The 22761-nt window shown below is 35.5% G+C and overlaps 1 long non-coding RNA gene across 4 annotated transcripts in view; it reads left to right on the top strand.

Annotated features, from left to right (window-relative positions):
• Positions 1 to 3154: 3154 nt before the first annotated feature.
• LOC107967041 (uncharacterized) overlaps positions 3155 to 22761 on the top strand; it is a 41225-nt gene continuing 21618 nt past the window's right edge. For 2 of the 4 annotated variants that reach the window (XR_001707207.3, XR_008538006.1), the window contains exons 1-2: positions 3190 to 3322; positions 21514 to 21701. This is a non-coding gene — a long non-coding RNA (uncharacterized LOC107967041). Of the gene's footprint in view, positions 3323 to 14717; positions 14855 to 21513; positions 21702 to 22761 lie in introns of all 4 variants that reach the window. The other 2 variants (XR_008538007.2, XR_008538005.1) reach the window with 2 other exon arrangements.

The raw sequence follows: 22761 nt of genomic DNA, 5'->3' as shown, positions 1-22761 counted from the left end.
ACAAAGATTTATATGGCTCCAAAATGAATTTCATGATTTTACTAAAAATATGATTCAATAAAAATTTATTATGAATTTATTATATTACCAGAGCAATTGTATTTTTCTCAGTAATGTGAAGGAAACATGAGTATATGAAAATGCATAACATGGAAAAGGCATGCCTTTAGTAGCCAGAGAGCCTGACTTGAAGTCCCACATATACATTGAACAATATTTTGGGCCAGTGTGTTAACAACTCTTGGCCTCAGTTTCTCCATTCATAAAATGGGAATGATAACAGTATCACATAGACAGTTGTGAGGATTAGTTAAAATAATCATGGCAAATGCTGGTGCATAACAGCCATTCCATGTGTGTTAGCCATTAATTGCATATAAAGCAACAACAATTTCCAAATAAATATCGCTATACATTGACAATTTTCATGTACATTCATAGTAACAAAACAGAATATTTAAAAACTAAAATTGGCATGAAATTTTGTGATTTAGGATCATTCCCACACACACAATGCAACCTCCAAAAATTTATAATTTTGATGAGAATAGAATACTTGCACATAAGTAACAACCAAGAATAAGAAACACATGTAAATAATGATATATTAGGCCGGGCGCAGTGGCTCAAGCCTATAATCCCTGCACTTTGGGAGGCCAAGGTGGGCGGATCATGAGGTCAGGAGATCGAGACCATCCTGGCTAACATGGTGAAACCCCGTCTCTACTAAAAATACAAAAAATTTAGCCGGGCATGGTGGCGGGCGCCTGTAGTCCCAGCTACTCGGGAGGCTGAAGCAGGAGAATGGCGTGAACCCGAGAGGCGGAGCTTGCAGTGAGGCGAGATCCGAGATCACGCCACTGCATTCCAGCCTGGGCGACAGAGCAAGACTCCGTCTCAAAAAAAAAAAAAAAAAAAGAAAAAAAAATACAGAAATGTGAAAGATCTCAACTACAGAAAAAAAGTAAGTATAAAATGGCAAGTACAATGAATGCACCCTGCACTAATGATAAGCTCTATAAGGACCAAGACCACACTTCTTTCATTGTTCATTTTACCTCCAGTCCCTCACATGGGGCCTATCACAATTTCTTTTTTCAATACTGTACTTATTGTATAAATTTTAAAAGGTCAAAAAGTGATGGTTATAAAGTCCACTGTAGAACCACTAGAAATGTTAATTTATTGTATCCTAGAGAAAAGCACAATATAATATTCTAATTATATTTTACTAAATACATTTATTTATCCGTATAAACCTTAAATAAAAGGATTTTTAAAAAAAATCTTGCTGATATGTTAATACCTTAACATGTTTTATTTCAACCACAAAGTTTGAAGGCATCTTAAAGAAATACTGATTCAATCTGCTGAGGTTACAGACAAGGAAACAGAAGCCTAGAAAGGAGAAGTGATTTACCCAAGTTTGTTCAGGATCGAGTATCAAAGGCCAGATTTCTCAGTCCCCTGTTTCTTTCTACTGGACCACACTGCTTCATTCCTACTCCACCAACACACACACACGTGCACACACACACATGCACACACAGAGTTAAGCACTTGCTTTGAGTAAATTTTATCTATTTATCCAGTGTTTCTCCATGAAGTTTAGGAAAATAATTCGTCTATATTACCCTTTATAATATAGGGCACGCAGAATGTGTTCAGTAAATATTTGTTTAAATATTGATTCCCTCCAATGGAATTAATATAGAGTTTCAAAAGATAAGATTTTTCAGATCTGGAAAAGGGGCAAGATTAGAGCCCATTTCAGTAGATAAGAATTTGACAATATTCTCTCAACAAATATTCATAACATACTTACATATTAGGCTCTAGGAATAGAGTGAAAAACAAAAACTTGTACTGTTCCTGTTCTCACAGTTATCCCTGCATTGTCAGGGAGGTAACATCAATTAATTAAATAGCTGTACAAGCAATGTATAATTACAAACTGAGAAAAATCTATGGAAGTAATTTAACATGATTTTGTGAAAGCTTATAATGAAGTAATCTTCCACTAGAAAGTGATACATGAGTTTGAATATCTGTTGAAGGATCAGTAGAAGTTAAGGAATGACACCAGTATAACATGAAGAATTTGAGGCTCTATGAGGAGACTGTCTGATCAGAGTGATGAACACATGGTGATGAGAAATGAGATATGGGAAGGATTATTACAAATAAGAATGGACAGATGGATGGAATCAAGGCAAGATTATAAAAAACCTCGAAGATATAATAAAAAGATTAACAAAAAAGGAGACATTAAATAATAGTAAGAAATAATAGAAGATATAAATAATAGAAGATACATATACAAATATAAGTAAGAAATAATAGAAGAAATAATAGTAAGAAATAATAGAAGATACTTATATTTATATGTACAAATATAAGATGACCCTGATTAAGTGCTTTACAGACATTATCTCCTTTGACCTAATTACTTCCATATTTACAGATCAGGAAACTGAGGTTCAGAGATACCAGACAATGTACTGAAATATGTCAATCAGTAAGTGCTCACTTCAAGCCGTGACTGCCTGCATTTGAGTAGAAGTTTTCCAGAAGAGGACTGAAGTAACGACAATTGATGATGCCTTATACAATAGATTGGAGAAACTATAAGACAATTGAGTATGGCTTCTAGAAGGGATTGGAGGAACTAGGATCAGGGGGCTGTTTCAGCATCCAAATGGGAAGAAATCTGGGCCTTACATCAGAGTATTGCTCATGAGAGAGGATAAATCCAGCCAAACTGACAGAATAAAATGTCTTTAAAAGGAAATTTTAATAAGAAACTGGTGTTCAAGGAGGCGGGTGTTAAATTAGGAGGGGGAGAAGTCTATTTAAATTTTATACATGGAGTGCACTAGTAAAAATATAAAACATTTTTAAAAAGTTAGTAATTCAAGGTTCAAGGTTCAAACTTGTCTGAAATGGGCTTTCAAATATTCTTCAGAATTTATGACTCAATGCCAAATGTATTCAACTAATACATATGTTAAAATGCACACTACACGTCTTACTTTTGACTAATGAGATTTCAAATCCACCCTGATTCACTCCCGTTTACAGAAGGAAATTAAAAAATTGATTGGTTACTTCCTTCGCTGCATACGAACACCTTGATTGGCCAGCTGCCGTGGCTAGGCAACCAGGCGGAGAATCTTTGGAACAAGTAGCAGACTTCATCACAGCAGGAGCCGTGAGGCAAGAAGCTCTGGGATCAATTAAAATGCCAGGCTTTTCCAGGCTGGTTTCCAGCGCATCTGTGCATGATTCCACATAAATTTAGGGAATTAGAGATCAGACAAAGGTAAACATTTCTGTGCTTTGCTTAGCATTGATTTAGAATGCGAAGATGAAATATACCACAGTCACCCAGCCTGGAGGGGGTTTACACCTTCAGCTGATTTTTTTCCCTCCTCAATTGCTTTATTATTTTAGGTATGTTGTAATCGAAGGCTGCTTAAATCATCTGTGTGTTCCTCTGGGGAGGGGAGGAGAAAAAGAAACAAAAGAAAAACCAGTTCCTACTTTCATAGACTAAACAGTAGAATGACTCATTCTTTAATTTTATAATCACACCTCTTAAAAGAAGAAATTATTAATGATCTTCATTTTCCAGCTATTAGGTTTCCTGAGCTTCGGTTAGATAAAAAGCTCACTTGTGTCCTCCTAGAAAATGAAAGACCGTTTCTCCCGTAAATCTGGAAAGTCTAACCTTTTGTGGAGTCTTCTCTCCCTCTGTTTTTTTTTTGTTGTTGTTGTTGTTGTTTGTTTGTTGTTTTCTGTTGGTTTTGTTTGTGTCCCTAGTACAGAAGGTCTTTTACTGCCTGTGTGTTGGGGAGAGGTTTAACTTCTGCACTTCCTTTGTACCTGGGGTGAGGTGAGGGTTAGAGGTTTATCTTTGAAGTACCAAGCAGCATGACAAGGACAGTACAGAGATAGGAAAAGTACAGACAAGTGGCTGGAGATAATGACAAGGCAAACAAATATAATGAACAGCAAATTATAGATTTTAAAATCCTACAGAAAAAGACAATTCCTTGATATCACAGAGGTAGCATAGACTTACCCTTTCATTAAACAAGAAGAAGAAAAGCAGAAAGCCATCAGTCTTTAGCTGAATATTAGGAAGGAATCAGAAGTGGGGCTTTAATTAAGCCATCTTCTAAACGAACGTGACCAACTCAATATCTCCTACCCTATTTCCACACCAGTAATAAGTGTTACAAAGATGTCCAAAGTTCTTTTCAGCTTTATAGTTGTAAAATTCTGTGAATTAATTCAAAATTTTAGAAAAGCTGAGGAGAAAATTAACATTTATTGAGCTCTTAGGGCTGGCCTCAATGCTCAATACATTTACTCTATTTTTTAATTCTGATGACAATCCTGTGAGGGAGACAGTATCTCAATTCTACAGGTGAGGAACCTGATGTTTTCATACAATGACAAATGACAAAGCTCTTGTCTTTCTGAATATCAATCAAGCTCATATGATTTCTGCTCCCTCTACCCTCTGAATTATGTCATCCTCAAGAATTCTTATACAATGAGGACTACCCACCTAAAGTTTGACTTAGGTGAAACAAATCGTTCGTTCTATATGTTTTATAATGTAAGTGCAGTATGATATAAATCTATAATGACCACTTCCAGGAGAACGTAAAAGCTTAAGAAAATATCAGTTTAACCATCTCTTGCCATTTGGTGAGCAGACTGTGTGAGAAATGGCAACCTCCCAACAGAACACAATATATGAGAGGGTTGAGAGTCGGACTCTCAAGTCTGATATTCCAACTCTAGATACCTTCAGAGTAAGGTGATACAGATCTTGCCAAAGTACATGGTGAAATATTTTAATGCAAGAGTGAATGTAGGTTAAAACTCTAGCAGCTTGGAGTTTTAATATTCTGTCATCTACGAGTGCCTGTAATTAATGCTGCTTACATTCAGTTGGCATATTTATGACTTGAGTTTCCTCCTTATATCCATTCTTCAGTTTTCCCCTACCTATTAGCAGTGCTCAGAGACCAGGGAGTAATTGACTGCAATTCAGTGGAAGCAGAAAAAATTGCCTAAGAAGACATCAATAAAAGAGTGATTTCCATAAAGGAACAATTACTTTTGCTACATTCTTTGAGCTGATATAAATCTAATTTTAAAAGTTCTTCATTAGTTTAGAAAAATTCTGCTTCTTCTCAAAGGGGAGTTTTGCTTTGCTTTTGCTTCTTTAGAAAGAGGAGTTCCTCAGTTATACAATGCTAGATGGTAAATTGGTATCTTAATTCCCTACCAGAAAAGGATCATACCCCTGAAGCTTCAGAAATCCCTGCCCCCATGGCTTCTGTTGGGGCTCTGCTCTGTCAAAACCTGATGCTCTCTGAATTGCCTTTGGGTAATTCTTTTTCTTCTTCTTCTTTTTATTTATTTTTTTGAAGAATACTACAAATTTACAGCTGAATAGTTTTATCATTCTGTCCTGTAGAAGCTAAGAAATTTGAAAGTCTTCCTTTATTTCCATTTATTCCACTCTCTCTGTCCCTTTTAATTCAAATTGGCTGTGATTCCACTCTCTCTGTCCCTTCAAATTGGCTGTATCTTTGCTGTATAAACCCATCTCTATTCCCGGCCTCTGCTGAGATAGCTGATTAGGTTCATGGTTCATACCATCACTTATCAACTTATCAAAATGTTGGTCAGTTACCCCCTTAGTGTTCTCTTGTGGACATACCTTCTCATTTTTACAACATAGATAGGCTGAGAATTTTCAACATCTTTAAGTTCTGGTTCCTTTTTGCTTAACAATCTCATCTTCGATTCATTTCCCTCTCCTCTCATTTCACTATAAGGAGTCAAGAGGAACCAAGATGCTCCTTGAACACTTTGTTTAGAAATCTCTCCAGCTAAATAGCCAATTCTATCACTCACAGGTTCTGCTCTCCACAAAACGCTAGAATACAAACACATTTCAGCTGAGTTCTTTGAAACTTTGTAATAAAGAACAACTTTCGTTCATTGTCCAATAATATGTTTCTTATTTTCATCTAAGACTTCTCTAGAATGGCCTTTATCATCCATATTTCTACCAACTTTCTGTATTCTTCAAGATGTGCCCTTTCTCTATAGTTATTTTCCTTTCTTTCTGAGGACTTAGCAGATTCATCTTTAATATTCCCTTCATCCCAATATTGGCTTTTTCTAGCATGCACCTCAATCTCTTCCAGCATCTACCCATTACCCAGTTCCAAAACTGCTTCCACAATTTTATGTATTTGTTATAGTGGCACCCTGTTTCTTGGTAATAATTTCTGTCTCAGTTTAGGTAGCAATAACAGAATATCATAGACTAGGTGACTTAAAAATATTAATTGATTTCTTACAGTTCTGGAGGCTGGAAAGTCTAAGATCAGGGTAACAAAATGGTTAGGTTCTAATAAACCTCAGTAGCCCTCTTCCTAGTTTGCATGTGGCCTTCTTGCTGAGTCCTCGCATGGCAGGAGGAGAGGAAGAGAAAGATAGAGACAGAAAAAGAGAGAGACACAGACACAAAGAAAGAAGATCCCCCCATGTCTCTTCTTATGAGGGTACTAATTTGATTATGAGCGCTTTACTGCAATGTCCTAATTACCTTCCAAAGGCTCCATCTCCAATACCACATCACAGTGAGAATTAGGATTTCAACATATGAATTTTAGGGGAGCATAAATGTTCAGTTCATGGAAATTATTACAGGTTTTGAATTTAATGAAACAAACAAGCTGATTGTAATAGGATTAGACATTGAATTTTCAATAATGATCCAGGGAAGGTGCATTGCACTTATTGCTAATTTTGCACAAAATGTATATTCGCAAATATGTAAGAAGAGACTTCTGATTTTGGCAACATGAATAACATATCCAACACAGACTCCTCACCCCCTCAAAAACCCACTATAGTAGAAGTTAACAATAGCAACAACAAATGCACACAAATGAATAGGTGTACTCAGGAAAATAAGTAATAATCCCAAATTTTAGAAAAAAAAAGAGAGAACTCAAAAGAAAAAGGTAAGCAATTTTATTAACCCTGTAACATCATAGGAAGGAGAAAACCCTGATATAGGCCCTATAATCTAGTACTTAGGGTATATTTCTTAGGGATAGAAAAACAGTGGTTTAAAGCTGAAACTTGGGGCCCTGAGTAAAGCTAGAAGAGCATTAGCTTAGCCTCCTTCATGTAAGTGAGACTAAAAACAACTAATCCATAAAAAAGCAAGAAAACTTGACTCTGATTGGGTCTTAGAGTATGAAAAAGTCTCCAATTAGCAACCCAAACTCAGCCTATTCCACATGCAGGTGTGGAGTCTAATTTTAGCTATCTTCTATTAATCTATATATTTGTCAGCTTGAACTACCACAGCAAGACACCTTAGCCTGCTTAAGTAACAGAAATTTATTTTCCCATGGTTCTGAAGGCTGGAAGGCCAAGATCAAGGTTCTGGTCAATTTGGTTTTGATGAGGGCTTTCTTCCTGGCTTGCAGTTGGTTGCCTTTACTATGTCCTCATGTGGTTTTTCCTTGGTGCATGCAGGTGGGGAGGCAAACAAAGAATGAGAGATGATCCATATAATTAGGAAATGCAAATTAAAACGACAAAGCCATACCATTTCACATTCACTAGAATGTCTATAATAAAAAAAAGACAGTATTATTAATGGTGAGAATGTGTAGAAAATGGAACTCCCACATATTGGTGGAAATGTAAAACTGGTACAGCCAGTTTGGAAAAGTTTAGTGGTTTCTTAAAAAGTTAATCATAAACTTACTGAATTAGTTTCCTACAGCCATCATAACAATACTACAGACAAAGAGATTTAAATAATGGAAATTAATTTTCTGAAAGTAATGGAGGTTGAAAGTCCAAGATCAAGGTGTTGGCAGTTTTGGCTTCTCTTGATGCCTTTTTGATTGTAGACATTGGGCTTCTCATTGTGCTCTCACATGGCCTTTCTTCTGTGCACATGCCTTCCTAGTGTCTGTTCCTCTTTTTATCAAGATACCAGTCATATTGGGTTAGGGTCCCACTCTTATGACCTTGTGTCACCTTAATTAACTCTTTAAAGATGCTATCTCCAAATATAGTCACATATACATTTTGGCAGAACACAATTTAGTCCATTACAAATACAATCCAGAAACTCCACCCCTACTTATCTACCAAAAGGAAATGAAATATATGTTTACACATGTATTTTACACATATAAAGACATTTATGTGCATGTCACAACAACATTATTCTAGTGGCTATAAACTTGAAATAATTTTAATGTTTGTGAACTAGTGAATACATAAACAAAATGTGGTCTATCTATCCAATGGAATAATAGCCATAAAAAACTACTGGTCTATACCACAACATGGAAGAATCTCAAAGCCATGGTAAGTTAAAGAAGCCCCTCACAAAAAACTACATATTGTATGATTACATTTGTATGAAATATCCAGAAAAGACAAGTCTATAGAGACAGAAAATAGATCAGTGTTTGCCTGAAGCTAGTTGTGGTACTAGGAATTAATCACAAAGGTGCACAAAGGAACTTTTGGGAAGGATATAAATGTTTTAATATCAGATTTTGGTGATGGCTGCTCAACTCTATAAATGTCCTAACAGTCGTTGTATTGTATATTTAAAAATGAGTGAATTTTATGTTATAAATTATACCTTAAGCCAGGTGCAGCGGCTCATGCCTGTAATCCTAGCACTTTGGGAGGCCGAGGTGGGCAGCTCACCTGAGGTCGGGAGTTCAAGATCAGCCTGACCAACATGGAGAAACCCTATCTCTACTAAAAATACAAAATTAGCCGAGTGTGGTGGTGCATGCCTGTAATTCCAGCTACTTGGGAGGCTGAGGCAGAAGAATTGCTTGAACCCAGGAGGCAGAGGATGCGGTGAGCCGAGATTGTGCCATTGCACTGCAGCCTGGGCAATAAGAGTGAAACTCTGTCTCAAAAAAAAAAAAAAAAAATTATACCTTAAAAAAGCTGTGAGGAAAAAGAAGCATATAAGGAAGTAAATAGTGTAGGTGTTCATAATCATTGCACTTTCTCCTTCTCCTTCTCCATATGCCACATTCCTTTCTGAAAATGACCTGCTTATTTTCCAAGTATTTCTGGTCATTTTTTAAAAAAGCAATTTTGAAATGAGCTATTGATCATGAGCCCTTGGTCTCAAGAGAAATTACACAGTCAGTGGTGACTTTCTCTTATGGAAGCATTCATTATATGGCATCTTTTTTTTTTTTAGCACTGTTTTGTTTTGATTCAAAACTATACAGTTAATTTCTTTCAAATGTTAAATTAAAAATATGTTTAAGCATTACTCTTTTCTGGTGGCCAATTAGAAGTCAAATGCATATACAGTTCTCATTAACGACCAAGGACACACTAGATATCATAATATAGGTAACATGTAAATTTGTTTTCTTAATAAATTGCATGTTGACAATTACATTAATTTATAAATTTTCCTTCCAGACTTTTTCCCTTAAAGGAAAAATCATAGACGATGAGATGTTCTTTCACATTCATATTTCAATTAGAAAATTTTAAGCGACTGTGGAAAGGTTAATGCCACTATGATGCTTTCTCAAATCCCAAAAGTCTTCACAATCCCTTTGGACCTGGCCCCATTTCCCAAGCCAAACATCATTTCCATCTGCATTCTGAGAGTTTCATTGAGCTTTTAGATTTGTATTGTGCTACTTAAAATTTCATACAATTTGGATACACTTTTGCATCTAGAGGCAGTTTATGTCTTAGGCCAAACCCTGAACTTAATTAACTTACCATAAACCTTTTTACCTTATAGCTATATCAGACCATAACACCAGTGCCCAGTTTGTGAAATAGAAGTAACGCATGCAGTAGGAGTATCTTTCTGTGTCAGCTAATGAGGCATTCTTTTCAAACGTCAAAACCTTCTAGCAGATAGGCATTTTTAATCATTCTATTTTCATTTTACAGGGGTCAAAGTTCAAATTATAATTGCTGTAGGACAACAGTAAGAAGCAGATTTTTTCCTAACTTCCTTGAATTGCAAGTTAAAAAAGTCAGATATTAAGTGATAAAAACAAAAACTGAAAAACTAGATTTGAAGTATGATATGATTAAAAGTGACCAAACTTGGATTCAGGTGGATCTGAATTTAGTTTCAGTATTGCTTCTCATTAGCTATGTGAACCTGGGCAAGTAATTATTTTACTTCTTTAATGTTTTATTTTTTAATTGATAGAAGGGTATAAGAATATTTATTTCTAAGACTTATTCTGAGGAATAAGTGGGAGTTCTTAAACTGAGATATTTGAACTACTTTCAGGGTTACTGTGAAGCACTGAAACTGCAAGAAAACATTTGTAGGTTGTTTGAGTGTTCATAGCTTTCATCAGTTCTCAAAGGAATTTCTGTGTTCATGAATCACTAAGAAGGGATACATAGGTGTTTGTAAATACAACTTTGACAACACTTGAGAATGTGTCAATAATGTCAATAATCTATTTCCTTCTCCTTTCTGAAACAAATGATTAGATTAAAATTACAAACAATATAAGATTTCATATTAAATACTCTTTTATACCACATGTATAGATGTTTTCAACATGCAATGAGAAACAACACTCATTTTTGTTCTATACAAGGCTTCAACGGATTGAGCAAAGCCCATCTACTTTGGGGAGAGCAATCCACTTTACTCAGTCTACTGATTCAAATGTTATTCTCATCCAGAAACACTCTCCCAGACACACCCAGAGAAATACTTAACCAAATATTGAGTTCTCATGGTTCAGTCAAATTAACACATAGAATTAATACTAGCACAATAGATTATGAAATAGCTGTCTCTAGAGGTAAAATACATATTCTTAATTTAACTTAGCAGTTATTCATGCAATAGTTTACTTCCAGTATTTAGCCTTATAGAAACCACAATTGAAACACGTATTTCCTACGTTAAATGCTTCCATGTTGACTAAAGATTGCTGACATCTAGAACTTTTATTTGTTTATAATCTGCTTTCTCCTGTTTTAATTTCCAGTTATTATCCTTGTAGAGTTTCATTTTGTCTAATAGGTTATTTGTTCTGCCCTGTAAAGTTGCACTATTTTTTTGTAGTTTCTCAGAGTTTTGCAAACCATTCAGCCATTTTCTTCAAACTTTTAAACTATTAGTAAAGAAAACCTTGAAAAAGTATGCGATGCTTACATTTTTATGCATTGAAACAAGTTCAAAGTTACTGACACAGAATTTGTAAACTTATTTTCAATGAAATTAAGTAAATAAATACTCAGAAACACACATAATTCTTAACAGCAGTAACTGCATGTCAGTTAACATTTCTAGGTTGAGCATTCCAATTCTGAAAACTCCAAATCTGAAATGCTTCAAAATCCAAAACTTTTTGAGCACTGATATGACAATAAAGGAAATGCTCATCATAGCATTTGGGATTTGGGATTTTCAACCATTAAGTAAAATGTAAATATTCCAAGTCCAATATGAAATTTCCAAGATTTGACTGGTTTGGTGTACAACTTTAGCAGTTTCACCTAGTATACACTTTAGATTTAAGGCTTATTTTTCAGGGTCTTTTCACTTAAAGAGACACATTCTCTCTTTTTTTATGAAATATTATTTTTCAGGTTCTTTTTATGATGATTCTTCTATCCTTTGAGTTTTTAGGTAAAACTTCATTTTTCTAAATGAGGTCTTTCTTGACCATAAAATGTAAAAGCACCAAATCTCACCCCCAGTGAAATTAATACTTTTTACTTCTTTAGACTCACCAGTATCTGAAGTACTCCTTTGTTGGCTTACTAAAACTTACGCTCTCTCAAAGGAAAGCACTTAGTACTTTCTATACAGAGATTGAGTATCCCTTATCCAAAGTGCTTGAGACCATATGTGTTTCAGATTTCAGTTTTTTTTTTTCAATTTTGGAATGTTTATGTTATACTTACTGATTGAGCATCCCAAATCCAAAATATTCCAGTAAACATTTTCTTTAACCATCATGTACTCAAAAGATTTTTGATTTTGGAGCATTTCAGACTTTGGATTTTTAGACTTGCGATGCTCAACCTGTAGAAATTACACAATAAACACTGAATAAATAAATGAGCTAATGAATGAATGCTTATGCTTCTGTTGCTGTGTTAGTCCATTTATGTTGCTGTAAAGGAATACCTGAGACTGGGTAATTTACAAAGAAAAGAGGTTTATTTGGAGTCACAGTTCAGCAGGCTGCACAGGAAGCATGGCACCAGCATCTGCTCAGCTTCTGGAGAGGGCCTCAGGGAACTTAGAATTACAGCAGAAGGTATATTATATATATATATATTGCCTAAAATGAGCTTCAAAAACTTTTCTCTGATGATAAGAAGACGTAAAAAGATGAAAGTCCCCAGGCACCTATGAATTAAGGGGAACAAAGATGGAACTGTGCTGAGAAGTGTGTGAGACAGAAGACTCTGGAAGAATCAGAAAAGGAGGATTCAAAAAGTAAATGCTTTGGGGACATTGTTATCCATGGATCTTTCTCATTTTTATACTGTTTGCAAACAAAGGCACTGGCTGCCATTGTTCCCCATTATATTTTCAAGGCTGCTTGTATAGCAAATGGCCTTGGTAGATATTGATATAATCCCCCCAGCTCCCAGAGCAAAGGGTAGCTTTGTTCATGTCTGGTGTACTAAAGATAATGTCTCTTCCTTGGGCAAAGGTCACAGGAAATGTGAATGGTTAGAATCAGACTATCTGGATATGAAATCTGGTTCTGACACTTATTGGTAGGGTATTTTACCCATTTTGGGTATCAGATTTCTAATTTTGTGTGGCAGTTTTAAGAAAATATGGCTCAAGAACTGTTTAAATAAATAAATAAGATGACATGATGACTTGTACCATGTGTCTTAGTCTGTTTTGTGTGCTGCTATAACGGGATACCACAAACTGAGTAATTTATGATAAACAGAAATGTTTTGGCTCACAGTTCTGGAGTCTGCAAAGTTGAATATCAAGGTGCTGGTATCTGGCACATGGTTTCTTGGTGTGCTATGCCATGTTGGATAGGGCTATCCTATGTTGGGAAGGTGGTAGGGCAAAACAGAGAGAGAGATGGAGAAAGAGCCCACACCTGAAAGTCCTTTTATGAAGGCATTCAACCTTCAGTAATTCCCCATGGCCTAGTTATCTCTTAAGTCTGTACAATGGCAATTAAATTTTAACATGACTTTGGGAGGGAACAATCATTCAAACCATAACAGCATGAAAGGCATATCTTTCCTGCACAATTGCTTACTGTTTCTATCTTTGTTTCACCTTCCTTTTTCTCTGCCTTTCATCCTACCTTCTTTGAACTGTCTTTAGAAAATCAAAATGCCCCCATTTCCTTAGAAGGTCACAACCCACCTCAAACTGATAAAGAAACTGATATTTATAGAACACATCCAAATATAATCAGCCTAAATTTTTTTGGACAAAACAAACTAACAAACATAAGTACAAAGTAGAGATTATAGAGGCTTAGACAATTAGTCAAACTCCTCTATCATGAAGTATGTCCTTCACCCAGTTATCTTTCCCTGACATACCAACCATCTATTGAGCAGTCACCAAGTGGGTGTATTGAGAGAGAAGAGGGGATGTAGTAGTATGAAATGAATTCAGCTCCAGATAATAGGAAACCCAACCAACAGTGGCTTGAACAAGTAAAGGGTTTATTTGACTCATGCAAAAAGAAGCCCAAGGTCATTTTGTTTAAGTGTAACAATGCCATCAAAGACCTTTCTAATATGCCACCCTCAACATGCAGTTCTTCAGCTTCTAATATGCCATCCTCAACATGAAGGTCTTCAGCTTCAAGCTTGTCTTTTCTTGGTAATACCAGATGAACTGTGTGAATTACATCCATTTAACTCTGGTACTTCTTGAACTCTCCCTTCAAAGTTCTGTCAAAATTCCCTAATAGTATTTATTGACCAGAGATCTCAAATCCTACTGGTATTTAGCCTCAGAGACATTTTACCCAATGGAGAATGGGGCTGTATTCCATTACCAGAATGCTGAAGGCTGCCACCAGCCTTATACAGCTTTCTTTCCATCAGAATATCCATGGAATTTTCTGTACCCCAATATGGAAGAAGGATCAGGCACCAAGCTCTTTCATGTTCTCTTGCCCTCTCAAGTAAAATTCTCTCTCTCTCTCTCTCTCTCTCTCTCATTTTTTACCCTGACTAATATCTTTATTATGTTGAAATTAAACAGATTGTTGCAAGTGATCATATCTCAGGTTACATTCCTTTTCTTTCTCTGAGAACATCAAGAAAATTCATCATAATCAAGAATGGCAGTTGCAATGGAAGGAATGAGCCCTCTCGATCCCTCGGCACAGGCACAACTAGGTGGAAACCTGTCAACTCCTAAGTTGAGGCCACAGGAAGGGCGTGGGTAACAGGAAAAAGCACAGTGAGAGTATTTCTAACAGGCTCAGAATTAGGCAACTGTGTACACGTACAAATATATATATATATATATATTTTTTTTAGGAAACAAAAAATTCTGTGCCTGAGTAGTTACATGTAGCTACAGCAGCTTCACAATGAATCCAGAATCTAGACCTCTCCATCTTTCTGTGTGGCTAACCATAACTAATGTTTCTTGCTCATAGTTATAAGACAGCTGTTGATGTCCCACTCACCAGTTAGGAGGATTGAGAAGAAGCTGCTTTCCAGGAAATCCCAGTCAACTTCCAAATAGATCTCTTTGGTCAAAAATGTGTCACAGCTCCAACTCTTTTTTTGTAAGGTAATATGGGGAATAAAATATTTTAGTAGTAAAACTGGGTCTCTGCCAATAAGAAAGAAGGAGAGGTTAGATATTGGGTAGATAACTAGCAGCATCCTCCATGTGATAAACTGGAATGGGAGACTATGCTAGCTTTGATAAATTATATCTGGCCTACATTTGTTAGCTCTTGTCACATGTTAAATTATTTTCTATTGAATCCAAGGAATGCACTTAAATTACATTCAAGTTTTCAGTTTGAAATGAAAGTACCTCATTTGTTCCACTCTACTCTTATTATTTCCACCAAATCCTGAATTTCTCCATTCCTTACCACTATGTTCCATGGTCTTATATTCAAAGCCTCAGTCATAGCCCACTGAAATCCATAGCGGTCAAATGGTTAAAAACCAGAGTTCCTGGAAAATCCACCTGAGATGATTAGTTAAAGCAATCTGAAAAAGCAAGATATTTCACTGCCTGCCACATAATGTTTCTCCAGCCCCAGCCCCTGTAAAAATAAAATATCTTTAATGGAAGCCAACTCATTACCCCATAAAATTACTACAACACATGTGCTTGAAAATGTAAGACAGATATTGTGAACTTGGCATGCCGCAGGGAACCACAGAAACGTTCTCCAAGAAATGATTTCATTTTGTTGGTTTTATATTTAAAGTCACATTTTTGGCAGGCAATCCCAAAGACAAAGTTCCAAGAGTAAACTGGCCTATGGGATAGAACTCAGATTCTGGTCACTTGCCCACATGTGTTTAAATCGCTTACCTGTCCTTGTATACCTGACATAATGATCTGGGAGCCTGGCTCTGTTCCTTCTAGTTGTAGACCTCTTTTTGCCATCTTTCCTTCTACCCTCCATACTGAGTGTAGTTTATTACTTTAGCACACGTATGCGGGGTTATAAAACAGTCTAGATTTGAAGTGCTACTCTGGCACTTAATAGCAGTGTAACTTAGACAAATTACATAACCACACTTTGCTTCAGTTTACTCATCTATAAAATAAGCATCACAATAATGTCTGCATCATAAAGCTGTTATGAAGATTGAATCAGTTAATATATTAAAGTTCTTAAAATAGTGCCCAGCATGTAGTGTGATATAGGTGGTAGCTGTTATTATTATCACCCAGCTGGGTAATAGGACATGGCCTAAATTAGCCAGCAAAATGACTCCCCGAAGTAAGTCAGCCAAAACCAGAATAAAAGAATTCTGTAGAAATGTGTGTGGAAGCTGACAGATATTCCCCCAAATACTGCAAATATAAGGGACTCAGCTGTGTGATCAGGGAAAGTTACCTGGGATTCAAATTCACTATTTCCTCTGGATGCTTAAGGACTGTGAAATTTTAGTGAACAGAAGAATCTCAGGGTTTATCTCATATAGTCCCTTCATTTTATAAAGAAAAACCGAATCTATGAGTAAATACAAGGTTACATAAGTAATGAGTGGACAGTTTCCTGGGCCCTGATGCGGTGACTTTTTTTCTTATATTAAGGTAAGATAATTTCTTTATTCCCTCTCAAGTGAAGATGGGAAGAGAAAGACAAGAATCTCAAATAGGCTATAAATCTCCATAATCTCTGCTTACAAAGAGGTCCATTCCAACTCAGAAATATTTACTTAACACAGAATCTTGAAATTGTAGAAGTCTTTGGGCTTGGAGCTTTATAACTATTTACTCAGCTGATTATCTCCATTTCTTACAGTGAAATGTGAAACTTGTTTCTTAAGAGTGTATGTGCAGCTTGAAATCTTCAAGATAGGCAAAAAAAAAAAAAAAAAAAAAAATGTGAGTTAGGTTTTCCCATTTGGGCGCCAAATGTACAATCTTAACCTTTTCCTCTTCTCATCTTTGCTTCTATTATTCTGATTTCAGAATAATGTCCAGCCCCATTATATACATTTCTGTAGCATTTTCATTTTCCCAAGGGTCTTCCTCATTTGACATATATCTCTCGACAATTGTCATTAGCTTTATCATCCCCACTTGACCAATGAGGAAATCAAACTTAGAAAGGATTCAGCGACACTCTTCTATGATCACATGAGTAAAGGGGAAGCCTGATTAAAAAGCAACAACAACAACAAACAAAACAAAACAAAACAAAAAACAAAGAGACAGGTTTTCTGAGTCATTCTGTCTTTCATTTATTCAGTATTATCTTACTAATATGACCATGTGTTTCCCATGTGGATTGAGGATAAGTGGTTTTAAAAAAAAGTCACTCAAGATCCTTTCTTAAAGCTTAGTTTATATCCAGGTCAGTTATGTTTTATTCTAACACATAGTAAAACTATTGAGTGTTATTAATGAGTTTACAAACAAGTCAAAAGGTAAACTATACCTGAGATATCAAGTATACATAAATAAGAGGTTTTTAAGGTGACTTAATATAAAACAAATTATAAATGTGCTGAGGTCAATAAACCAGTGACCAGATAATTAGAGCCAATCAGAACCATAGACATGACTGAGAAAGACTATCTGTAGGTCAGCTTCACTGCTTCCCTCCCAGCCTTACTGCCCCAGTCACTCTAAAGCTCCCAGATTTAGTCACACCAGACTGGTTTCATTTCTTAGAATACCTCATGCAATTTCATCATGTGTTCCTACAATTTGTATTTCCTTTTCATCTTCTCTTGTGCTTCTATTTTTTAAAAATGACTTATTTTATTTATCCTTCAAAGCCTACTTCAAAAGTGTCCAAGACTGATAAAATTACTGTTGTTTAGGAACCCTCCACCAGTAACTGGGGCCTCCTAGGAATGTAAGACACTCTAGGAGATAAGAAGGAAAAGTCAGTTAATAATAACTTCTCAAAGTTTCTCATCCTTGTGAAGTCAGGAGACTATTAGAGACTAAGAAATTGATGATGTGATGTTTCCAGTTCATCCTCTAATTCAGCAATTTTATTGAGCATCATTTTATTTTTCTAAGTAAAAATGCATCATTAAATAAGACAAAAATTATCCTCTTATGATGTTTTTATTATGATAGCAAGGCAGACAATTATATATATACATATATATATATAAAACAACACATGTAAATATATAACTTAAAATTGTGATGAGTGTAAAAACTCGAAAAGACAATAATATTATATTTGAGGGAAATGTAGACATTTTGGTTGAATCTCCAGCACTTACTTCATCATCTCTTGATGAATAACAACAATACATGATTTGGAGAAGGACTTCAGTTCAATTGGTGATGACTCCTATCTCATATTTATAAATTATTCCCATCTACTTTATCAATGATTGGTTCAAGCATAATCACGTGACCCAGTTCCAGTCAATAAAATGTGAAACCAGTTTACTGCAGGCATCTGAGAAAGTTTAAAAAAATTATTTTTTATGGAAGAGCCATAACAAATTAATAGTTTTATAGTATTAACAAGGAGCCTTGTGGCCCAGATTTTCCCTGAAATCATTTTTACCATCATGAAGGGGGAACCAGCTTTAGGAGGAAGATGATGATATGGAAGCTGGAGTTAAAAAAGGAACGAACCTGTTAGGGTACTAAGCCAATCACCTGAAACTCACCTGATCTCAGGATCTCCTCTTGTAGGATCTCATATTTCCTGCTCTTAACATAAACTTGAACCACATTTTCTTTTACCTGTTCCTGAAAACAAATGACACAAAAGGCTAGATGGTCAGGCAAGATTTCTCTAAAAGGTGACGTTTGGAGTGAAACCTAAATGATGAGAAGTAGCTAACTGGCCAAAGATCTGGAGGAGTTGGAGACAGTCAGGATAAAGAGTCTAAGGAGTAAAGAAATAACGATCTGCTTTTTGAGGGTCAGAAGGAAAGCCAGTGTGGCTGGTGAAGTGTGAACCAAAGAGAGAATGGGATAAGAACCAATTGAAACATACACAAGAGTCAGAGTTTTAACTGAGGTTTTAATAGATTCACAACATCTCTTCTTTGAAAGGTTTAGCAGAAATTGAAGTTTTTGTTATTCTTTCTGAAGTAATATATTTTTCATGACATCCAATACAAAGAACACCTTAAATGCTCTCTAGCCCTTCAGCTAAGATCCACGTCTCAAATTTGAAGATCCTAAATTAGGTGATTCTTATAGAACGCTGAGTAATTTACATCGTTTTGTTGGGTTATAAAAATCCAAGAACATAGGCAGAAAAGCTTTGATGGTAAAAAATGTAAGACAAACGGGAAGAGGAAAGAGACAGTCAATATTCTGACTTCCGGGCATACAAACAATTCTGCTTTAAAGTGATTTTAAATATCCAGAACCAAATGGAGAATTAGAGACAGTGTTAAACTAGCACTGTTTATCTTCATAGTTTGTTCTATTATTACTTCTAAATCCTTAACATATTGTAAAACTAAATGCTCCATACTTTACTGATCTGTATAACACTTGTACGTATTCTATTTTAAACCTAATTGCTTAGTTATGTGCATATGTATCTATGTCTTTCCCAGTAGATTGTAAGTTCCTAGAGAAGAGACAACTTTGAAATCTCTTTTATATTCCCTCATCCTCTGACAGCTCTATCAATTTAATAGAAACTCAGTACATTTTTGATGAATTAAATGCTCCTTTGTTGCCATTTAACACTGGCAGACAGGTGCTAAGATTCCATTTCTCAATAATTATAATATATAGAATGCATACTAGGTAAGCTCATTCCAATAGTTTGTGACAAAATTTTATATAAAAGAAGGATTCTATTTCAGTTTATGAATAATTGCAGGTTTTTTTGGTCTATCTTAGAAATTTGACTGATGACTGGTGAAAGAGTTACAGTGCAAATTCTAAAGTTTTGAAAGACAGGGGACATTGTGGGGGGAGGCAATTTACACCACCAGGAAAACTCTTCTATTTCCCTACCATTTGGAATTCTAATGGGTTGTGCACTCTCTTACTAACACCTGTTTATTTTTAACCAGAAAACAAATGGTTGGATTTTTCTGTACAAACAGAGCAAAAGCTTTTCTGCACCTTAAAATTTGTGTTTAGTTTTTGTTTCACTTATTTGCATAATTAAACTAGCTACATATTAAGAGGGAAAAAAAAGAAATTTGACTGATGTCTGAGTTTCTGAAACCAACTATTCCTTCATTTGTTTCATAGAAACAACTGCTCTAAATTATGAACAACTGTCTAAAAACGTACCCTCATTCATAGGGTACGTTCACCTCATTCTTCAAATATTGGTTTCCTTAAGAAATCCGTTTCTGGCACCCAACATTTGGTTTTGATGTCCTTCCTATGTGTTCTCAGAGCAACCTGGTTTGTATGACTCAACCTATGTAGTTCAGTCTTACTCTGATAGATACACAATACATGTTTGGTTGATTAATTAAGAAAAAGTCTGTGACATCCAACTTCCTTCCCATCCACAAGCTCTTATCGGGGAGATAGCCAACATAATAATGTCTGCCATGTGACAGATACAATAAATAAATAAATAAATATTAATGCTGTTGACATTTGCAAAGTAGCATATATTATGCTAAGAGCATTCACACACATTATTTCGTTTCATCCTCAAGACTTCTTCTAAAGCCGGTGATCCTTCTTCTGTTCTTCTCCACTTCCATCTTCAGGCTAAGGCAATGGAAATTGAAACTCAAAATGCGTTTTTTTTTTCTGAAACTGAATATAAGTCTGAAGGATTCTAGAAATATATATATATATATTCTCTTGTGTTCAATGTACTCTATTCATTGAGTCTAAGAATTCCTTGAGAGCCAGGGGGTTATTTATTTATGGTATTCTTTTCAGCCTCCTACTGTAATGCCCAGCATGTGTTATGTGCCCATTAAAGGCCAATTGAATTTAAACAAGGAGCATCATTTCTTAAAATTCTCAACAGTAAGGCTACAAGTACAAGAAAAATATACTTTATTTGCTAGCCATATCAAAGCTTTGCTTACTCAGATTTTTTTTCAATTATTTTGCATAACCAAGATTTTACTGAAGTAAAATAACCCATTAAATAAAATCAGTTTCTCTTGCAAACTAACATTTTTCGTTTTGCTTCACATTTTCATCAGTAGCCTTAAAGTATGCTATTTTAAATATATTATTGATATAAACATATATTTAAAACTGAATATATTACCATGTTTATCTTGCTATTTGCTGGACATCTTAACAAGTAAACTTGATTCATTTTCAAGCTTTTGAGTGAAAATGTTCCTGCAACTGCTAGTTGATCTTGGGTGAATCAGGACTAGCTCCCACAATTAACTTCTCAGGTTTTAAATCTGTCAAAGAGAAAGTGCAAATGATTTAATGTCTGGAAGAATGTCAGTGTCCACTGTATCATGATCTGCTAGTAAGCAACCTCAGTTCCTGTTCTTGGTTCCAGTTGAGGTTAAAATGAAACTTTCTGGATCTGCTTCTGAATGTTCTCTATTTTCAGAGAGAAGAACTACTAAATGATTGACATCTCAGTTGGCTCCGTAACTGATATATTTCAAACTGTGTGTTGAATTTAACTTATTGCTTTACCTTTACAAATTTAATACAATTTAAAAATCCCTTGAAAAGTAAGTTTAGATTTTCTCATTATTGGGTTACTTGACATAGAATAAGGAAAATAAAATATTTTTATCTGTTTCAAACAAATGAAGATATAAAAGATGCTGCCATATTTTCCCTGGCTTATCATGTAGTTGCTGTTATACAAAGAGGAATGAATTCATCATCAAACATCTGTACTTCAATGTCAACATGTGGTTCAATAGCAAACAAGTGATTCCATGATTTAAATGAAGAGCTAGCAGGTTTGAATTTTATGTTGAATCAGTTTCTAGAATTTCTTCTAAAATTTGAGCCAACAATTCTGGGAAAATCATCTGCGGTAAGTGATAAAGATAATATTTCTTTGTTGTTGTTTGTTTGGTTTATTTGTTTGTTTGAAAGGCATCCTGGGATTCCTGAGGAACATAAAGCAGCCAGAGTCACTATCACATCAGGCTGGGATTCTTTAGCTCTAATGCCAGTCCAGATCACAGTTGAAGCATTCTCACCACAGGTTCCTCTCTTGTTAAAGTGGCAATTTGAATATTTCCTCCAAACCTTTTGTTTTAATTATTAAATAAAATTGCCCAGAGAGATTTTTTGTTGTTGCTGTCAGACTTTATATCAGGTAGGCTGTATTCTCTGCATTCCCTGAAACATTTCAATATCTCAACAATCAGCTACTTGGTTGCCTGTCAGTTTCTTAAGAAGGACAGTCACATGTCACGAGAGAATTCAGCCAGGTATAAACAGACAATGAAATCAAAGCTGTACCAACCCTTCCACTGTAGAATCAAGGACTTTAAGAAGTTTCAGGGACCGTCTAGTCCAATATTTCATTTTACAGATGAAAAATTCCGAAGGTCACGTTGGCTCAAGACTTTTTAAAGATCATACCATTTACTAGTAGGTACATCTTCTGGCTCCTAGATTTGTTCGTCCTAAATCTCGTAGTTTAGTCCTCAGATCTTCTCGTTGCCATTCTTGTATCCTCCTGTGAAGGACTAGCAACTTCCAGACTTCTTTTTCATATGGCTCCTGCTGGTTTAGGCCACTGGGAGGCACTGGTAGAGGACTAGAGGACTAGAGGAAGAAAGAAGCAAACAGTGTCTTAACAATATCTGTACATGGTAATGCCATAATATTGTATTTTTCATCTATGAGTATGATTCAAAAATCAAGATTTAATTTTTTCATCACAGATGGAAAATTTCAATGTTTCAAGGGGCTGGTTAGGTCACATAGGTGAATAAAGCAGGCACAGTAGACACCATGGAGAATGCTTAGCCTATCTAGAGAAGATGAACTAACACACAGCTCCAGAAAACTACTGCCCTGTGAAAAGCTGGCCTATGCTGCTGACTTCTCTGAATTTTTCATTGAAAGGAAACACCTAGAAC

Source organism: Pan troglodytes, chromosome 9 (genome assembly GCF_028858775.2).
Source record: "Pan troglodytes isolate AG18354 chromosome 9, NHGRI_mPanTro3-v2.0_pri, whole genome shotgun sequence".
Classification (NCBI taxonomy): Eukaryota; Metazoa; Chordata; class Mammalia; order Primates; family Hominidae; genus Pan; species Pan troglodytes.
The sequence above is the reverse complement of the archived record's forward strand: the minus strand, read 5'-3'. Positions and strand labels throughout refer to the sequence as shown.